The sequence below is a fragment of the Amblyomma maculatum genome, chromosome 2, assembly GCF_055883805.1.
Source record: "Amblyomma maculatum isolate TAMU_Amacu chromosome 2, ASM5588380v1, whole genome shotgun sequence".
Taxonomy (NCBI): Eukaryota; Metazoa; Arthropoda; class Arachnida; order Ixodida; family Ixodidae; genus Amblyomma; species Amblyomma maculatum.
The window spans coordinates 103,586,446-103,608,047 of NC_139345.1; the positions used below are offsets into that span (position 1 = coordinate 103,586,446).

The following is a 21,602-nucleotide window of genomic DNA, read 5'->3' on the forward strand; positions in this document are numbered from 1 at the left end:
TACACATTTGGGAAGCTAAACCCCGTATGCCATACCAGTTCTCCATCACTTCTATTCGACCTGCGAAAGCTGCGCCCACGTCTCCGTCTGCCCTTCCCGCATGCCTTAAGGGCGTCACATGACTGCGGAATCATCGCGTGCTGTGTTGCCCACGCGAGCTGCGTGGGTTCGAAGCGTTGGCGTTGCATTTTCAAACACCTGCTCAGGTTACCGCGTACCTTGCAGAAGCGTGACCGCCCACCTGGCAGCGGAGCGAGTGGAGTAAATCGTGACGGTGCCGGGGAAATTAGCCTCAAGTCCAGAAACTATCCGAAGAATAATAAGGAGGAAGTCTTGGCTCGTTCGTTCGGTTCTGTTCTATGAACTAAAAATGTCACGTGCTTAATTAGTATCTCTAATGGAGCCCTCAACGGAGACTACATGCTTTTTGTGGCTGCATCTTTGTGATCGTCTAAGTTTAAAACTTAATCCAGAGACACAAGCAGTACGGTTAAAATGCACTCATATGCACCATACGCGTACAAAAACGAGTTGCACTATGGATCACTTATTAGCATGGCGACTATTTTTATTGCCCCACTATATAAGCCTCTTCAATTGTTTGCATTTGTCTTTGCTCGCGTGTACAGTCCTGAACAAAAATGGTATACAACAAGCAGCCGGTGATGGAGCTCGTGAAGACCGGAAAAACCGCATCTAAACGCCATCTAGCGACAGCGATGCATGCATGTCGAGGAAATGGAGCCCCGCCATGAATGTCTCGATCCCAGATATCTTATGCGAGACGGCGTTTAAATGCAATTTTCCAGTGCTCCGCAACCGGCAGCGCGTTGTATTCCAATTTTGCGCACGACTGTACATACCAAGGTTTGCTCTCAGCGCACTTCATGTAACGTAGTTTGTCATTTTACTTAATATATACTTACTTGAATATGATATTAATCGTGGCGTCTGTATTTTTTAATTGTAATTCTCCGTTCAAAATTAATATTTTACCAGTATATTTAAATATACTTAAATATATATAAAAATACCCTTCAACCTGACACAGAACCTTCTTGGAGACCTGTTAACGATATGTGTTAATAAATAAATATACGCACCAAAACCTATAAGAGACCTACAATCAGCAAAGTTGTCAGAGTGTGTTGAGCCCAGCATTGCAAGAAGGTGACTTGAATGCTTCCTAATGGCTATAATTTTATCGCCACCAAGGAGATGCGTGGTGTCTACATTTGCTGGTAAAAGAATCCTTCGAGGGTTGAGTTTGTCTCGTTGCCTTACCGCTGGCCAAATTAGGCACGAAGTCAATTGAACCCAACTAACTTGTACTTTCAGGTCCCGGAGACGCGACAGAAAAGAGTGGCGGAATTATTAAATGATTCTGCAGCAAAGATATAAAAATGAAACTGTAAGGCCGGTTAAACAGTGATCTTGAAGTTAGTGCTTTCACAGATGGAGACTGTGAAGGTATGAGGGCTGTTCCATTCAGTGGAAGTTTTCGGCACAAAGGAGCAATGACAAATATTAGTGCGACAAGCTGGCATATCAACTTTAAGTGTATGATCAATGCGAGATTGGACGTAATTGGAAGTGGTAAAATGATTTCTCTTCGGGAAAGGACGGTAAGTGAAAGACACAAGTGACAGTACATGTGCCGTAAAAAAAAAGGCCAATCAGATCCAATGATTGTTCGTTCCTGGATCAAATGCTGAAATAATGCGGAAAAATATTTAAAAAAAAACGGCCTGCAGCATTGCGAATAGTTTCAAGGAAAATGGCGAGGTTAATAAAACGCAGAGTTCCTTATAGCGCAAATATATTGTAATTTTGAACCAATGAGCTTTTGCATACAGTAAGCTTAAGTGAGTTGGGGGCTGGTGCAAGGTAGAGTATCAAATATACAGCAACATTCAGTTAGCACTTTTAGTGGCATATTCAACATGTATGTATCACAACATTATGTTACTGATATGTAGGCTAACATGCTTATAGGAATTAGCAACAGACGGGAATGTACTATTAATAGAATACGATAACATTTATCAGGAGTAGAGAGGAAATGCACACACATTTTATTTAGTACTATTAAGCTGTATTAGAAATTAAACCAATTTGGCACATTACTCAGGCTGTCTTGAAGGTTCCAAGAATCACTGAGCTAAGTTATTTCGTGGCAGATGACACAATCATCCACAAGCAGCTGAATTATTGAGCTAGTGATACAGTCAGTAAAGTGAATAATTCTGCTGTGAAAAAGCAAGCGAAAAGCACAAATTCCGAACATAAGCAAGTCGTGAAGGGTCGACAGAATTAAGATCTCGAGAGGAACCTAGCAATATACAGACAGTGTCTAGTATTTCATCTCAGTTAATAAATAAGTCGTCCACATGGTGCACTGGAGGTCACGAAGCAATGTCCGAAGGTATATATATATATATATATATATATATATATATATATATATATATATATATATATATATATATATATATATATATATATATATATATATATATATATATATATATATATAGGATAAGTAAATAGACGTACTTGGTTGCTAGAGGTTACATAAAAGTGAAAAATTGCTTCATACTGTTTCCAAGTTTATTTGTAGTCGACGTTTCGGCAGGAGCCCTGCCTTTCTCAAGACTTGAGAAAGGCAGGGCTCCTGCCGAAACGTCGACTACAAATAAACTTGGAAACAGTATGAAGCAATTTTTCACTTTTATATATATATATATATATATATATATATATATATATATATATATATATATATATATATATATATATATATATATATATTCCTTTAGCGGTTACGCACTAGGTACTATTAAAGGAAAAACCCTTAAACGACGGCAATACATTGCTGTCACATTAAAAAGGGCGCAATTTGACAATAATAGTACATTGTGAGGAACAGAATTCAAATATCGAGAGAGGTCTCTTGATACAAAGAGTGTGTCCAGTATTTCACCTGACTTCTCGTTTGCACAAGAAATAATAATAATAATAATAATAATAATAATAATAATAATAATAATAATAATAATAATAATAATAATAATAATAATAATAATAATAATAATAATAATAATTGGTTCAGAGGAAGGGAAAGGCGCAGTATTTGTCACACTTGTGTCTGTGGACACCTGAACCGCGCCGTAAGGGAAGGGATGAAGGAAGCAGTTAAAGTGGAAAGAGAGAAACAGGAACCGTAGTGGAGGGCTGCGGAGTAATTTCGACTACCTGGGGATCTTTAACGTGCGCTGACATCGCACAGCACACGGACGCCTCTTCATTTCGCCTCCATCGAAACGCAGCAGCCGAGGTCGGGTTAAAACCCGGGAATTCCGGACAGTAGTTGGGCGTGTGTCTTACCACTGTACCACCCCGGCGGGAAAGAAATTCAGTTTCGCAGAAAAGGGATCTTATTAATCTCTAATGAGCATAGCTAAAGAATTGCCCTCGAGATAATGAATAAGATGTGTATCTATTATATCATTTATTACTTCACTTGAAGCGCTTGTTATTGAAATTTGCCGGCAATTATCACGTCCGTGTGCTTTGCGACGTCAGTGCACGGTAAAGATCCCCAGGTGGTCGAAATTACACCGTAGCCCTCCACTACGGCTCCTCTTTCTCTCTTTCCACTTTCACTCCCACCTTCCTCTCTTCCCTTACGGCGCGGTTGAGGTGTTCACAGAAAGCAAGTGCGACAGTTACCGCGCCTTTCCCTTCCTATAAATCAGTCTCTTCTGTCTTCGGAGGGTGGACGACGGCTGTTGCGGCGCGCGTCTTTCCGTCTTCTTTTTCTTCTCTATTCTCTCTTCTGTCCGCACAAGGCAGTGGAGGTGGCTCAGCTACAGAGCCAGTAGCAGGCCCGTGGATTTCATTTTCGTTCTCCCTACAGCTACTACAGCCACAACAACAACAACAACGCTGACATCACACAGCACACGGACGCCTCTTCGTTTCGCCTCCATCGAAACGCAGCCGCTGCGGTCGGGATTGAACCCGTTTACTCCGTAACAGTAGTCGGGCATCTTACCACTGCACCTCCGCGGGCGGCGGGGCTTACCGGACATTAGATCAAATCGGTGAGCTTCGGGTTGAGAGGGTCGTTAGATCATACAAATTGGGAATTCTCCCATTCCCAGGGTGCGCGTTTAATATAGATAATAAAGAAAGCTGTGGGAGACCCTGCTGCGAAGCCCGGGCCATGAGCTCCAGCCCCGCCTCCACCGAAAAGCTGCCGCCGAGGCTGGGATTCGATCCCGCGTCCTTGGGAACAGTAGTTACGGCGCTCGACTACTGTTCCCAAGGACGCGGGATCGAATCCCAGCCTCGGCGGCAGCTTTTCGGTGGAGGCGAAAAGCAAGGCGCCCGTGTGCTGTGCGATGTCAGTGCACGTTAAAGCACCCCAGGTGGTCGAAATTCCCGGAGTCCTCCACTACGGCGTCTCTCATAGCCTGAGTCGCTTTGGGACGTTAAACCCCACAAACCAACCACAAACCAACCATCCTCGTCCGACTGGCTGAAGACACCGCAAGGTAAAAAGGCCTCCCGGCTTACGTCTAGGCCAGCAGCGCCTCGTGTCCTTGGCTTTAGAGGCAGGGAGGGGAGGGAGACGAGATGGCTTTTCAGTTGGATGATAAATGTTTATTCACTGACGAGACTGAACTTGTGAACTGTTTCATCCGAAGGTAAATGAGGAGTATCTGCCAAACTTCTTGGTGGACACGAAAGGAAGGAAAGGGGTTTGAGGTTGTCATGGCTTATCGCGTTCGCCATGTCTGGCTGCGATAAGGATGTTCGCGATATCTTGTCATGGCTTATCGCGTTCGCCATGTCTGGCTGCTCATGCGCCGGCACCTCAGACAGTGTATAAAACGGCGCGCATTCTCCATGTACGGTTTTATACACTGTCTGAGATGCCGGCGCATGCGCAGCCAGACATGGAGAACGCGACAAGCCATGACAAGACATCGCCAACATCCTTATCGCGATGCACCGGCATCTCACAGTGTATAAAACGGCGCGCATTCTCCATGTACGGTGGGAGCGAGGAGGGTGCCTAGTCATGGCCCTGTTGGGGCTGGGACAGGTAGGTTCATGCCGCTTGCGGCGGGGGATAGCCTGCCGCCATATTTTTATCTGTTATAGGCTGTCATTGCACCCGCCACAGCTTAGGTGGTGGACGACGGCTGTTGCGGCGCGTGTCTTTCTCTCCCTCTTCTTTTTCTTTCTTTTCTACTTTCTCTATACTGTCCGCACGAGGCAGCGGAGGTGGCTCAGCTACAGAGCCAGTAGCAGGCTCGTGCATTTACTTTTACTTCTTCCTAAAGCCACAACAAAAACAACTCCATGTACGGTGGTTGTTGGTTTGAGGCTGCGAGCATGCAGCTCGTAATAAAGCATCCCAGGTGGCACAAAGTGGGTTATGAAAGGGGGGGGGGGGGGGGGGGGGGCTCCGGTGGGTCCAATGTAGGCAATGCAGGACAGCCCAGATGGGCTCAATGTGGGCGCTGCAAGAAGGGCCGACGTAGTCCTGAAGGGGGCTGTTGACAAAGCCCCAATGGGCCCTACTAGGGACCGCTGCAGGCAGCCCTTGCGGGGCTGCCCACATTTTTTCCGCATTGCCAAAAGGGCACATCCCGCCAACTCCCCCCGATGGTCCTTCTTTGGACCGATTCGGGCAGCCGCTCTGGATGAATATTTATTTTTTTTATTTCGGTTTGCTCCTCAGATAATGACATACGACCGATGCGGGTTCTATAGCGCAAGCCGCACTTGGGCTTGCCCACATTATTCTCGTAGGGGTCTGACGCAAGTAATTGATGGGAAGCCCTAGTCCAAGTTCTCCCAAACAATATGCACATAATTAAGTAATTATTTTATACATGTCTGCCCTTTCTAAACAGCCATACTATTTTGCAATAATTCATAACATTAATCTAGCCTAAATGACTTCATGTATATCAAATGTTCAGGCTATGGATTGGTTGGTTGTACAACTTTTAATTCCATCGAAAATGGGCGTCCTCTTCCCCGCCCTCGACACGCGTGCCGAGGAAGACGGGGAGTCATGCGCCAGCGGATTAGAGGCTGGCAGGTAGCCCTTGGCTTGTTGCGGCCTCTTCCGCCAGATGGACGGTGCGGTGCTGAATCGCAGGGTCCGCGCTTCACAGCAGGGTATCCCAGGCTTCTCTACTTGTAATATTTTGTCATATCCCTGGAGATTGTGGGCACTCCCAAATTATGTGGTCGAGGGTCCCTCCCGCCCCACAGTGTTTGCAGAGATAATTGTCCCTAAGGTCTGGTAGCGCGTGAAACGCCCAGACTGGGTTCATGAACGTATTAGTTTGTAGCCGCCTCCACGCGACAGCTTCTCTATTATTTAGTCTAACATCTGGCGGGGGTACCAGTCTACGTCCCAATTTATAATGGTCTATGATTTCCCCGTAATTTTGCAGACGCTTGTCGTATGCCCAATGTTCGGGGGGCTCGACGGCTACCCGGAAGTAGAGAGCTCGGGCTAGCTTGTGAGCCGCCTCGTTACGAGGGACGGCAGCGTGAGCGGGGGGTCCAAATTAACTGAATTTTCCTATTCATCGTTCTTTGGATGAGGATTTTGGCCGCCTCCGGCGATATCTTCCCCTTCCCAAAATTTTGAATGGCAGTTTTGCTGCCGCTAATTATGAACTTGGCTTCTGTTCCTACGCAAGCTAGCGCTATCGCAACTTCCTCCGCAGTCTCTGTGTTGCGGTCTCTGATGGCTGTGGCGGTTACCGGTGCCCCTCGGCCATCGACTACCGAAGCTACCGCCGCACCTGTTCTGCCACTTGCCGCATCAACATAGACCTTCCTTTGCTCCCATCTTCTTGAAACGTCGCTCTAGAGCTTCGGCTCGTTTGGCCCTTCTTTCGACATTAAATTCTGGATGCATATTTCTAAGGAAGGGGGGGACTATCAAGACATTCCTGATTTCACTATTAATTGTGACTTTTTTTTGAACTCCTCCGTCTGGGTTGAGGCCTACTTTTGCAAGGATTACCCTGCCCGTCTCGGTCGTGCTTAGTCTCTCTAATTGGGAGACGCACTGCCTCCGCCAATTCTGCCCACGTGTTATGCACCCCGACTTCGAACAGTCGTTCGCTCGAGGTACCCATGGGCAGTCTAGCGCCGTCTTAACGCATCTGTAGGAAGAAAGAAAAGAAAATGCACGGGCCTGCTACTGGCTCTGTAACTGAGCCACCTCCACTGCCTGATTTATTTATAGGGAGGGAAAGGCGCGGTAACTGTCTCACTTGTTTTTCTGTGGACACCGCAACCGCGCCGTAAGGGAAGGGAGAAAGATGGGAGTGAAGGTGGAAAGAGAGAAAGAGGAGCCGTAGTGGAGGGCTACGGAGTAATTTCGACCACCTGGGGATCTTTAACGTGCGCTGACATCGCACAGCACACGACGCCTCTTCGTTTCGCCTCCATCGAAACGCAGCCGCCGAGGTCGGGTTCGAACCCGGGTACTCCGGCACAGTGGTCGGGCGTCTTACCACTGCACCACCCCGGCGGGGCACTACCTCCACTGCCTCGTGCGGACAGAAGAGAAAATAGAGAAGAAGGAAAAAGAAGAGGGAGGGAAAGACGCGCACCACTGGGACAGGTGGGTCACCGCCGCTTGTGGCGGGGGCTACCATGCCACAGGATTTTTATCTGTTGTAGGCCGTTATTGCACCCGCAACCGTTTCGGTAGTAGACGACGACTGTTGTTGCGGCGCGCGTCTTTCTCTCCCTCTTCCTTTTCTTTCTTCTCTATTTTTTCTTGTCTGCACGAGGCAGCGGAGGTGGCTCAGCTGCAGAGCCAGTAGCAGGCCCGTGCATTTTCTTTTCCTTCTTCCTACAGCCACAACAACAACAACCGCAACACCGGCTGAGAGTTCCAGGCTGCCCACAGCAACCACATAAGGACCAACAGTTAGCAATCAATTTTTAGCGCAATTTGCATGAGCGCGAGAACTAAAGCCATGTAATATTTTTAACCGACTACAAATGGCAAAACTGTTATACAAACCATCTATAATAGTAATTTAGCGCAACATCTAATACAAATAAAGGTTGGAAAGAATGATTGCAGAATTGCACGCGCGCCTTCTAGCCCCATTACGGCCGATGTGGGACCTACAGCGGTTGTGTGTGGGCAGCCCCAATTGGGATGGGTGTTGTTTTTGAACCTGAAGTCCACTTGCTATTGCAAATGCCTTCAGATACCACACAAGGAACCGATTTTGGGTATAAAGCGCCCCCTCCCCCCTCCCAGCTTTCCAACCCCATTACGGCCCATGTGGGATATAAAGCAGTTTTGTGTGGGCAGCCTCAATTGGGCTGGGTGTTGTTTTTTGTTTTTGAACCTAGAGCCCACCTGCCGTTGCACGTGCCTTCAAATTCCCCACAAGGGACCGATTTTGGTACCATGCGGGTACGCCAACCTTCCCTCCCCATTACAGCCGATGTGGAACCTAAGGCGGTTTAGCTAAGGCTGCCTCATTTGGGCTTCACGAGGGCTTGCGCAAATTGAGCTTTTATTCATATTTCACCTGTGCTCAAGTAACCTATACAAGGGCCGATTGGGGCAGCATGCGGGCATGTCCGTCTTTTTTGCCCCACTACGGCCAATGATCTATGAGGGCTTTCCCATAAAGAACCCACATTTAGGTTGGATTGTCCTCAAATATCCGACAAAGGACCCTTGTGGTCTGGATGCAGGAATGAGCTTGCACTAGCCCGAACAGCGCCGCTATGGGACCCATGCAAAAAGAACAGGGACAAGCCCAAGTGGGGCTCGCCCACTTTTGCCCCATCGGGGACCGATGCTGGTTTTATGATGGTTGCCCCAACCCCATAATCTGTGCTACCTGGGATCCTGTTCCCTGACCTGGCGTCTGGATACAACGAAGGTCTAAGGTTAAGATCACTGAGACGCCCAGAAACGAAATACAAAGCTGCATCCCGAGCAGTAGAGCCTATGTTTCGAAATGCAACAACTGGTTGGTTGGTTTGTGGGGTTTAACGTCCTAAAGCGACTCAGACTATGACAGACGCCGTAATGAAGGACTCCGGAAATTTCGACCACCTGGGGTTCTTTAACATGCACTGCCATCGCACAGCACACGGAAAATGCAACACCTAACCCACACAATGAGTATACTCACTACAATTAAAGCATACCAGCAAAGTTGTCCAGTAGAAGACGCGCAAGTTCGCCGTCTCTGCAAAATAAATTAGTGGTTGGGCACTGATATGATCGGAGGACCGGGGCCTATAGGGACTTCACCGCAAGGCGTTGAGGAAGGCAGAAGACGGCAGGAGTTGTTAAGAGAAGAGCAAACTGAATATTTATTTTACATATTTGCAAAACATAGACGTGCAAGCACGTGAAAGGAGCGAGGTGGCTCTTAAACAACTGAGAGCACAGGCGAGTCACACTGAAGCAGCCCTCGTAGGCTGCTTAAATCACCTTTCAGTCCCACTGTGGAACCCGCAGCTTCCCAAACGTCCAGTTAGAGCTGAGCCGTTTCTTTTGGCTCCGCCCATGGCTTCTTTGGCTCCGCCCAACTGTTCCACCAGCACCTCGCGCACAAACGCGCAAACATACACACACCTCCTCGCACTTGTACAGGGAATACTGTATACCACTGCACAACAGCCAGGCCGTCCCCGTTGTTCTATCTGAAGCGGCGATGTCCCATCTGGTTTCAGCCATCTTCAAGGGTGCCGGTCAGGCGATGGTGCACACATCCTCAGCAGCACAAAGCCTTGTCCAGGCCAATACGTCTTAATGGCCTTCGAGCGGCGCGTGCAGCAGCTCCTTTGAGTTCACCGCCGCCTCCCTGAGAGAAATTAAGGAAGCAAACTTCCGCAGTGAAATCACAAAAAGACGAGTGCAGCTGCTCCATTTCGCCCCGCTGACCCGGTCCATTGCCCAGAAGTTTCCAGTCACAAAACGTAGTCTTTCTGCAACGGCGCCGGATAGGCGATAAGGCACCCATCTACCCGCCGCCAAACTGGAGTCTGAAAGAACTACACCCTGGTCCAAGCCAGTATGTCTTAATGATCACGTGTTGACACAAGCAGCATCTTTGTTAGCGCATGATAGCCACAGTTGCTTATGCGCCATAAAACTCCATATAACTAACTAACAAGCAGCATCTTTGAGTCAACAGAGATCCATCTCCCACTGCTGGGTCACAACACGACGACGTGCCGCGGCTCCTGGTTCGCCCCGCCGCCGTGGTCCATTGTTCATAGGAGGGGTGTCGAAGATCAAAGGACGCCCGGTCCGGTTGCCGACAAAAGCGCTTGACTTCAATTAGCTCGTCGGGAAGATAAGGATCCGTGCTCCTTTGTACTGACGTCCCCCGTCAACACACCTCGGCCCGCTGTCGCAAGGAAAAACCACATCCGGCCTTCCAGCGGTGCTCTCCGAATGCGCGGACTCTACGGGACGATTTAGGGCCCCGGGCATAACAGCACCCAGACGTACATCTCATAGATGTGCAACTCTTTTTAAATGTTTTCTAACATACCAGGTACACAATTAAAGTGTTCTGCTGCTGAGCTGGACTAGGGTTCGAACCCAACCGCGACTGTCAATTGAAAGAAAAAAGCCGCCCGTGGGCTGTACGGTCTCAATGTATTTTGTTAAACACCCCCAGGTGGTCTACATTATTCCTGAACCCGCCAATATCAGCATCCCTCATAGCCTGAGCAGTAGCGTATACATTCTCGCAGGTCTCAAGTCGTCATCAGTACGCGACTCTCCATCTTATTCACTCTAACACATTTACAAGTCATATTGCAATATTCGCAAAGGGTAATTCAGAAGAAGAAAAAAAAAACGATTTATAAGGGAAGGAAAGCGCACTGCCTCATCTCTGTACACTCACCATTGCCATCAAAAAAGGAATGAAGGAGAGAATTAAAGGACACGTGAGAAATAGGCGTCGCACTGAGGGGCTCTGGCTTAGAAAGTATCAGCGTAGCATCTACATCTACTGCAAGCCGCAACCGGCAGCCGACAATGCGCATGAGGCGCAGATCATGACAGCCTCGGGAGCAGCCACCCCACTTATATTCGTATGTGCAGAAACAGCCCCAATGGGCTGTCTGCGCATACACATAAGTGGCTGGCGTAAACCGACATTCGCGCTAGAAAAATGGTCCAAACGAGACATGAAAGATAAAGACAGAAATCGGGTAGAAAAACGCGTAAAAATCATAAGCAATGCAAAAGCGTAAAATGACGGAACGCCCACGTAGTGCGACAAAGAGTTTGAGGTTTAGCTGTTAAAACAGTTAAGGGCATCACGTTTAGTAAACAGAAGTCATTTAAGCGAGTAGAAGTCATGCAAACCCTACCATTTAGATTAGAAAAATGGTAATATTGTGCGATTTTGTTAGATAATGTTAATTTTGTCACACGATGAGATAATTTCACTTAAACGAAGCGAGCCCGCGCAACACGCCCCAATTAGTTGACTCTGTAAGACCAAAAACAACCCTGAAGGGGATACCAAAGGCTGCTCGCGCCAATGTCACCTTTCGTGTCAATAAAACCACTCCCATCATCTCTAAACGCGTCTATTTTAATGCCCCTCTCAGGTTATAACTTTTATAGTAACCGTTATCCTTCAAAACGTTTCGACAACTGAAAGTGCGTGAAATAAATACATGTGACCGCTCCCTGCCCCACGCCCACAAACGTTCTTTTTACAAGCTTTGCAAGTCACCCCTCTTATGCACGAATAAATGCGGGGATTGTGCGCAGCGACACGCGTTCGATCTATCCGAGAGCTTCCGGGAGCACACCTGTTTGCTATGCTCGAGAGAATAGAAAATAAATCAGTTTTTAGCAGCGCTACGGTGGGCACTTATTGTGTCCGTACTAACTCAGGCACGCCAGAACCCGGAACAATATTGTGGCACACGTGTTTTGATACGCCAAAAGGTATAAGCGAAACTGCACTTGCGTTTTGATTTGACCTTGGAAGATATTTTTTCTCTCTCTTCTTCCATCCCTTAAGCCTCCACAGCTAGCGCGATGCAGATAACATCGGTAGCAGCCCAGCTCTAAAGCCCCTCAAAAAATTCATTGATGGCATAGAGGCGCTTATTCGTCCATACCGCTCATTGTCCACCGCTTTATAGGCCGGTCGCGACGCCATGTGCGCGCGCGCGTGCGTGCGTGCGTGTGTGTGTGTGTGTGTGTAATCGTGCGTGCGTGTGGGTGCGTGCGTGCGTGCGTGTGTGTGTGCGTGTGTGTGTGTGTGTGTGTGTGTGTGTGTGTGTGTGCGTGCGTGCGTGTGTGTGTGTGTGTGCGTGCGTGCGTGCGCGTGTGTGTGTGTGTGTGTGTGTGTGTGTGTGTGTGTGTGTGTGTGTGTGTGTGTGTGTGTGTGTGTGTGTGTGTGTGTGTGTGTGTGTGTGTGTGTGTGTGTGTGTGTGTGTGTGTGTGTGTGTGTGTGTGTGTGTGTGTGTGTGTGTGTGTGTGTGTGTGTGTGTGTGTGTGTGTGTGTGTGTGTGTGTGTGTGTGTGTGTGTGTGTGTGTGTGTGTGTGTGTGTGTGTGTGTGTGTGTGTGTGTGTGTGTGTGTGTGTGTGTGTGTGTGTGTGTGTGTGTGTGTGTGTCAGGAAGCATGCGTGAACTCATTTGTCATCAGCTGTATCAGCTGCTCGCGCTGGCGGGGCTCCCGCTCAGAAGAGTTCATTTCTTGTGCAAAACTAACGATCTGAAAGTGCCATCCACTGATTCCACATAGATGGACCAGGTTCTTGTGTAGACATGGGCCACAGAACACTACTCACTCCATCGAATCAAACGGACTAGCGTGGATGAGACGGACTGTCAACATGCAAAAGGCAGCTAGCTATTTGTGTACGTAGCTCACGACGAAATGAAACGCCCTACCAACAATGACGACAGCCATACGGAAGTGTTCATGACGCCTCCGTCATGATTAAGCACATTCTGTCACATCAACGCGCACTGCGCGCAAAACAATTCCGCCGAGGAGAGAGAGACGAGAACAAAAGGACATTCATCCGTTTCCTCCGCAACGGTTATATTAGACGTGCCAGAGAACGTTCCAGGAAGCGCCGCTGGCGTGGAAAGGGGCGATAGCTTGCGGTCGCAGTTTACAACGACCTTGTCGTTTCCGAGACACTCTGATGGGAACGACACTGTCAAGATACAGTTGCGTCACACCGCCCCCGTCTTAACACAGCTATCCCGCTGTCGGCGTTCTAGGTTCTACCACGGGTTCTACAGAGCACAAATTGAACAGCCATGCTTTACGCTCTTGCGCGCACGTTCGTGCGCATGTGCGAAATAGAACGTACCTTCTGTTACAGTAGGGCACAAATTTGCACTTGAGAAGGCGGCAAAACTGAACGTGCTACATATGGTCTTAGGTTTTAACGTCCCAAAGCAATTCGGGCATGAAAGACGCCGCAGTGGAGGGCTCCGGAAATTTCGACCACTTGAGATTATTTAACGTAATGCACTGACATCTCACAGCACACGGGCGCCTTGCTCTTCACCTCCACAGAAAAGCAGCCGCCGAGGCCGGGATTTAGTATTTAGTATTTATTTATTTGAATTGCATTTCAGTTTTTACACTTCAGGAAGGAGGCCAAAAGGCACGACGCCTGACGTGGGCCTTCCTCGATCCCGCATCCTTGGACACAGTAATCGAGCGCCCTAGCCATTGCGCCACTTGGCGGGGTCCGAACGCGCTGCATGTTAGCTCTTTAATGAAGAACTGCATTGCCGCAACTATCAGTCGTTTGCAGACCTACCGTTACTACTTTGAACTGTGAATGTAACTGAGCCAATTGAGCCTACAACTCCCTGTCATTTACTTGGGAATCGTTCCGAAGGGTACCCAGCAATGTTATCCTGAAAGACCGACTGCCGAGTTTACGAGTATGTCGCAGGCACAAAACGTCTGTCTTCGACAAACGAGCAAACAGAATGTGTTAGCAGCCAACTAGCCTGCTGGACTCTCCGTTGTACTTCGTGAAGCATTCCGACACTACCTTTATACTTGAATTCCACCCCGCCTACCCCTTTAGTATATAACCATCCTTCATGCAATCATCTAAAAACACTTAACTGACTCCGTATCATTACCGTGTTTCCGAGTATTTATGCGTCAACGCACAGTGCTAAGATGATCCCAAGACCAAGATGGTCGCCACATGCAATGCAGCTTTTGCCTCCTTCAAACGTTTGTCTACCAAAGCACCAATGCTTCAAATGAACAATATTTCCTTCTTGTGACTAACATAGCATGGAACTCATGGGGGACGTATACTCGCATATTGCTATGCCATCGCGCTTTTGCCCCGTTTTCTTGCCGAAGGCGCATGATAGAGCGAGGTGAAACTTTTAACAACAAAGGGATTAGAATCTGAAGCAAAATTAAACTGTGAATTAGCCCGCTTCAGCCTGCCTGAGATACATTCGCCTGGCGAATAAGACCGGGACAGCAATGCCGGGCTTGCCGAGTCTGCGTGTCCAACATGTTTCGTGCTATTCGCGAGCAAAGCGCATACCGTTCAGCGTTCAGGTAATGCTTGGTTTTCTTAGCAGTTTATTTGCATCCTTAGTCTTTGTATTATATACCACTGCAGATAGTCACTAGTATATATAACACAACGTTCGCTGCATTTACTTTTTCATGAGTGAATGACTTTATTTAAGGAACTGTCCCTAGCGTGTTCGTTATTTCTTTTTTTCTTCTTCTTACTGCAATAAACGAGTAAATATAACCGCAAAAATATTCCCTGATGAGGTATTCTTCCGAATTGTCTGTCGCGCGATACCATGCATAATACAAAACGTGTTCACGGTGAAGCAGGGCAGTTTGTTTTGGTGCCTTTGGAGAAAAGAAAAAAAAAAAAAGGATGCGGATGCGAAAGAAGCGGAGGCATGACCCCTCCGTCTACCTCCGTACCGGGTACAGCTAGTGGCGGCTCCGAGTAGGTTCGACGCTCTACTGTGACGCGCGGCAATTGAGGGTGCCAAGAAAAACACATGAAGGCGATATTTCCCGCTCGCAAAACGAGGGAAGAACACGTTGCGCGTTGCAAGCGATCGCGCAAGGCTCAGCGTGGTATAGTTTTGTCACGGTATTTCCCACGAACCAGGAAATCTTCGGCGATGTTGCCTGTTTCGGGCTAAGCTTGCTTTTCAAGTGTGGCGTTTCATGTTACAAGAGCCAGTCACACGGCGTCGGGCCAATTTATCACAGACGAAGTTCATTAGACAAGACAAGGTTAACTCAAAGCAATAGAGCATCTGAGCACATTTCATGAAACTTAGGAACAAGCGAGCTAAAAAAAAAGAAAAATACGTTCAATTAAAAACTTGTTAGACGCTTTTTACCGGTAATTTGGTTTTTAAAAAAGACAGAGTGAATAATTGACTCCAACTGGGGGAACTACAGAGCAGCATCTTCATTACTCATCGTTTCTCCGCGTAAAAAAAAAAAAAAAAAAAAAAAAAAAAAAAAAAAAAGCTTCTGAATGCTCCCTTAATTACGTTCCTGACAAGAAAGAGTACATAAGTCTTGATTCTCTCTTCCTGTGTCTTCGGTAGATTTCAGTTTTTATGTAAACTATTTCGTTTGTTGCGCTTCAAAGGTTTAGCTATTACTTATACCCCAATATAACAGTCTATAAGTTAATCAAAAATTTGCAATCGGATTTTTGTTACATGCTTGTTAAAGACGTGCAGTTGTCAACTGCATGTAGATGCCAGAAAGGGATTGCTCTAAGAGGCGCTGGGGGCGGAGGCTCAATTTATATATTCGTGTCGCGCCACACGCAAAAAAGAAGAGCAAGAGTACTCTCCGTTCAGAATGAAAAATGCACCCGATGAAAAATTCGCCAGCGAAAAGGCTTCACAGAACAGCCCCATTTGCTGCTATCTCAATTAGAGTTGTGAAGTGCAAACTACGTCCGCTGTAGAGGGGCTTACAGGTTCATGTACGGGCAACATGTGCTGAGCGAAAGTTCTCAGCAATATAGCTTCAGTGTATACCACGGGGGATTGTCGAAAATAGCTGACTTTCTTCGTTCAAGTTTTTCATACATACCATGTGCCTGTCTATATCTACTTTATTTTCTTCATCACTTATAATTTTGGTGCTCTAAGGTAAGAGGAAGCAGTTAACGGCCGTTTCTTTCTGGGCTACATTGTTTCTTTTCCTTAATCAGATTATATCGTTTTGCCTTCAGTAAAAACGCACAGAAATATTTCGAGTGACATCCAACTGCACCTCTCATTTATTTCTCCTTTCTAACCATAACAGTCAAATAGATACACACCAGCTCTATAATAGCGTGCATTGTCCTCGCCCTTGTTAAAGGAATATATCTACACTTCTATCTACAGCGAAACAATGGCGTAGACTGAATTTAGGGAGGGCAATTAGAAAGATATAAAAACAGCGTTCCCCAGTCAGCCCCGCCAAAAGCACAACGGGCTGACTGATCGAAGAAAAATAAAGCAGATCATTAATAAACTGCAAACTGCAGCTACTAATCTTCACCAAAGTGCCAAGCAGAAGTCGGAGGTCGTGCCAGACACGGAAATGAGACACAACTGGGAACACACATGTTCGCTATACCTGAAATGACAGCCCAGCGTTTTTACGATCGAAGTATTCGTTGACTAAAAGTTATATGACCGGAAACAAAAGCTAAATTATTTTTGTGCGCAGATTTTCTTCCGCCAGGCGCACTGCTTACTTCCCGCAGAGTTCAAGCGTTTGTTCCATTGTATGGTCAGGCGGCAGCAATAACTTCATTTGTACAAAAACGATTATAGGTGATGCAGGATAAGTGGACTCCACCATCCAAGACCTCCCTCGAGGCTGCTACCAGTCGGGCCCTTATGCCCAGGTCTGGGCATCGAGGTTGTTTGAGTTGGATCAAGAACGCCTCCTCCCTCTGCTCATCTCTCTAGTTTGCTATTTTTGCAATATGGCCAGGTTTATTTTATACCTGTTATAAAAAAAAAACTATCAAAGTAACTATGCGCCTAGAGAAGCAGAAAGCCATTTTGTCATGTGCGAAAAGTCATGCATCAAATTTCTGGTAGAAAAAGCGCAGGTTATAATTATTTATTCTTATAGGTTTACGAACGTCTGCTGAAGAATAAGAGTTCAACAAAGCAAGAAGTTCGGTCAGCAGTGATTATTCCCTGTAATGGTTATAAAGCACATCGCTGACTAGGTCGGGTGGGATTGTCGGCAACGCCGCATTGAGAGCAGGAACAGTTGAAATTATTATGGAACCAAGCTGACTTCTCTTCCAAGCAAGTGATCGCTCAGACTCCACAATTAGGAAGCGTTAGCTGAAATTAAAGAGCATGGCTCGCACACTTCCTCGGTCGCTTTTTGTTATTCCAATGTGTACCTTACCTGGCTCACTCTCTAGCCGTTAGGACCATTCTGTTTTCTATTCTCAGTCTTATCTTTATTTCATTACATACCTAGTAGAAATGCCCGATCTGGTATTTGCAGTCTCAAAAATTGTCTGCAATACGCTTTTCAAAGCATATTCGCCGTAAGACTCAGTATAATAGAATCATAAGCACGCGAGAAATAAGTTCAGCCAGCATGTTTCAGCATCACATATTTTTTTTATTATTTTTTTTTATTTCCTGTTTCGTGGCTTGAAAGCAGGAAATGAAAATAGACCTCATCATTCTTGCCATTCAAACGCGCAAGTGCAAGTACCCGCCGTATGCTCGTAACCTGTTTTCGCGGGCAAAATAACGCGCCATTGATTCCAAGAACATTCCGATTGACTATCAGTTTTCTGTAACAACCTTGGACACATAAAAATTGTGGCTGAGCAGTTTAGATTCTTACAAATTTACACCGCGCGAAGAAATCAGACACGAGAAGAAGACATAACACACAAGAAACATGGATAGTGTCTTCTTCTCGTGTCCGGTTTCCTTGCGCTCTGTTAATTTGTAAACACTATGAACCAACTAGCCCAGACTACAAGATTCTCAGCAGTTTAGAATGAACCAAGGGGCCTCTGTGCAAAGCAGCAGTAGCCCACGTGTATACCACAATTCAAAGGTTACGCTGCATAAGAAGGAATAAAAACACTGAAGGAAGGTGCCCCCCCCCCCCCCCCGATGCAAGATAAATAAAATCAATTTTGGGAAGTATATGCACCTGCAGAACAATATCCATGTATGTTTATGAAAAGCAATTCACAGACTGGGATATTTAAAATTAATGCAGGTTTGAACACAGATTAAGTAGGTACCAGGAAGAAAAGTGTTCTGGTACCAACTTAATTGTAGGGTGTATCAGATATATTTCTATCGACTTTGTAAGAAAATGGAAAAAGTTAAATTTCACAGTACGCTTAGGAAGTGAAAAAGAAAGTTTAGTGCTCACTGTAAGAGAAGTAAACTAACGAACAAACGGTTCAGTTTCTTGGACGAAGTCTCTAGCGATGCACATGCGATCGACGCGCCGTCAAAACCCTACTCCGCAGGCTATAATTATGTTACTGTTTGTTTACACAGCCGATCTCCAAAGAAAAAAAAATGGAACGGTTAATTTAGTTCGGTAAACAGTTGTACCAACGAAGCGTGTGCTTCAGAGCGTCCGACGGTGAAAAGCATCGAAATATATTGCATACAATTTGTTTAAAATGCGCTTAACACGAGGTGTTTGAGCTCGAACCTCCACTTCAAACGCCATGAATCTTGCGTTATAAGATGAAAACTTATGATGATGCCACTAAACGGCGTTGCGATTGACTCGAATGAAGATATTCGCGAATAATGTAAATGTTGGCAGTAAAACACTTTCCGAACGAAGCTTGAGCTTGCAGAATATACCAATCCTTACAACATTAACTATCTCCACAGTGCAGCACCCGAAAAATACCACGATCGTTAATTATCTTTCCTCATCTGGCCGCACAAAATGACAACGTCGTCTTCTATTAAGGCTTGGTATGACTTCATGCAATTTCGTGCCTGTTTCGTGCCTTTTTATGCCTTAACAAAGAATAAGACCACAGTGATTACTCATTACTCCACATTTCTACAGATTCGTTCGAACATTTCCGTAACGCTGAGCAAGATATGATGTGCGATGTTCGACAGGGTGTTCTGGGCCCGTATTCAAAGTTTGCGACGTTATCGAAAGTGTCGCTATCTCACGTGACCTCGAGTCACCTGACTGGTGGAAACGCCGGAACATGACGTTGCCACCTCTTCCGGTTCAGTAATGGCAACACCCGGTTCCGGCGTTTCAAACGATCAGATGACTCGAGGTCACGTGAAATAGCGACACTTCGATAACGATGCAAACTCGGAATAGTGGCCCTGGATTCTTGGATTTCGCGCCTGGTCTGGCCTGAGAAAAGCAGAGGCAAAACTCAACCGACAAAAAACATTGGTGCTGGTGTTCAAACTAATCCCCTAGTAAAAACGATAACCACATTACGCTTCGGGATTTCGTAAATTTTGTCAATACACTTCAGTGGTTAGGGAGCTCAAGTATTGATCCCTAGTATGCAGGTTCTCAGACCTTCTAGGGCGTTAAACCCTACAAGCCAAGACATCGAACCCGCCTAACAACATATTATGCTGGTATACTGTAAATACCACGTGATACTACACACCATGCTAAGAAGGCGCAGGTGGTAGATGGTTGCATGGTATCTATCTCGCATCCTGATACACGCATTTTCCATGACTGATTCAATCGCCCGTACACGCACATGTTCGCTGATACTGCTGGAGTGTATTCGTATCGCAGCATGACAATGTTTCTTTTTTGTGTGTTAGAAGCAACCATTGATGTTTCCTTTAAGTAAAAGTCAGTGCGAGCTTCTATTGTCTGAGTCCGCATTCACCTGCATCCCAACGGCGCAACCTCTGCGCGGGAAACGAACGTCGGCCTCCTCATTTTCAATGGTATGCACCGCTCACCTGTCACTGTCGATGAAAGCACCTCTTCGGACCGCTCCACATAAGAACCCCTGAGGAGACGAGCCCGTGGCGTTGTACGGTGCCGCCGAGTGCTGTCACGGTGGTGTTATCTTCGTCGCAGCCGAAAAGGAAGCGCTCTATGTGCGGTTCTTCCGTCAACGAGTGACGAAGCGGAAAGGATCGAACGTTAGACAAAATGCGTCCCGATGGTAGGCGGAGAAGAGAAGAGAAAATACAGTACTCTTCTCCGGGCGCCGAGTTTGCCTTACGGAGTCGTCTGCATATGTCACTCCCGTTCTCTCACCGTCGTCTGCTCGACGTTCTTGTGTTCCGTCGTCAGCTCCACTCGCTGTCTATTTCTTTCTTCTGGGTGGACGCCGAGTTTTGTCTAGATATCCGTGCACACAAAGTGGACGCAGGCTGGATCGCGAGGGGCAATATCGAAAGGACTCAGTGCACAACCTTTCGGCTCCTATGCACAACCGGCGACTCCGCGTTGCGGGCGCCGCGATTAAAACGCAGAGCGCTGTTGCTAGCAGCCGTATATTCAGGAAGGCGAGAGTCAAGATAGACGTAGTAGAGGTAGAGGATAGAATGAGGAGGGAGTGAAAAGAGAAACCGCGAGAGGCGAAAAAGAGAGAGAGAGACGGGGGCTTCCGCCGTGCCTCTCTGGCTAGCAGCTGTTGCGATTGCCGTGTCGTTGCCGGTGGATGAAATGTGGCTAGCATTTTGCCTTGGACTCGCAGCACATGTAGTCGACGCGACGGCGTTTTACGCATATTCGCTTCGCTCTCATCTACGAGCGATTTGGCGTAAACTAAACGTGATCGTAGGTGCCATCGAAATCCGAATTACCATGCCGACTGGAGTTGTGCCTGAGCAAAATATGTTCCAACTCCATTTGCCCCCGAAGCGTCGGCGGGAAAACTCGATGTGCGAGCGAAGGAAACAAATGCAGATTAATTCGTGCACATGTGCTTGTCGCAGGAGGGGGATACGAACGTTGGACTGGACATCTACTCGATATTACCAAAACATGTTCAGTGTTTTAACGTATCGCTCTTAAAATGTTGCAACGCATTCATTTTCAAGGCTCGCCGTTGCAGCAGAATGATTACGCTCACTACACAACAAAGATTAATTGTCTTCGAATCGAACTTCTCCTGTGCCAGCTGCGGCCACCTGATCTACAAAATTAGTCATTTCACTACGCCAACCTATCTTTTTGTGGACGCTTCCCTTTTCTTGAAATTTTGTCAATTACCCTTGGCGACTATCGATTACCTTCTCTTCGCATTACCGATTCCCTGCCCATGTCCCCATTTACTTTAAATTTCGACTAGGATGTCAACAACTTCCTTTGTTTCCCTGGCCCACCACATTCGCTTCCCATGATTTAAAGTTGAATTCGCCATTTTGCTTTCCGCAGCTCGCTGCGATGCCCACAGTTTAAGTTCAGCCGTTCGTTAGCATCCACACGGCCTCCTCATTCAATAGCTCCACTAGGCTCAAGCATGACTTGAGACTATTGATATGAAAGAAAACTCTGTAAGCATGGTTATGCAT

The 21,602-nt window shown here is 46.8% G+C and overlaps 1 protein-coding gene across 3 annotated transcripts in view; it reads right to left on the minus strand.

Annotated features, from left to right (window-relative positions):
- Window positions 1-20,634, minus strand: part of LOC146199443 (sodium/potassium/calcium exchanger 5-like) — an 84,740-nt gene extending 64,106 nt beyond the window's left edge. Inside the window, exon 1 of one of the 3 annotated variants that reach the window (XM_084594931.1) lies at window positions 20,030-20,634. The gene's annotated coding sequence lies outside the window, so the exon portion shown is untranslated. The remainder of the gene's footprint in view (window positions 1-20,029) is intronic. The other 2 variants (XM_084594930.1, XM_084594929.1) reach the window with 2 other exon arrangements.
- Window positions 20,635-21,602: the final 968 nt, after the last annotated feature.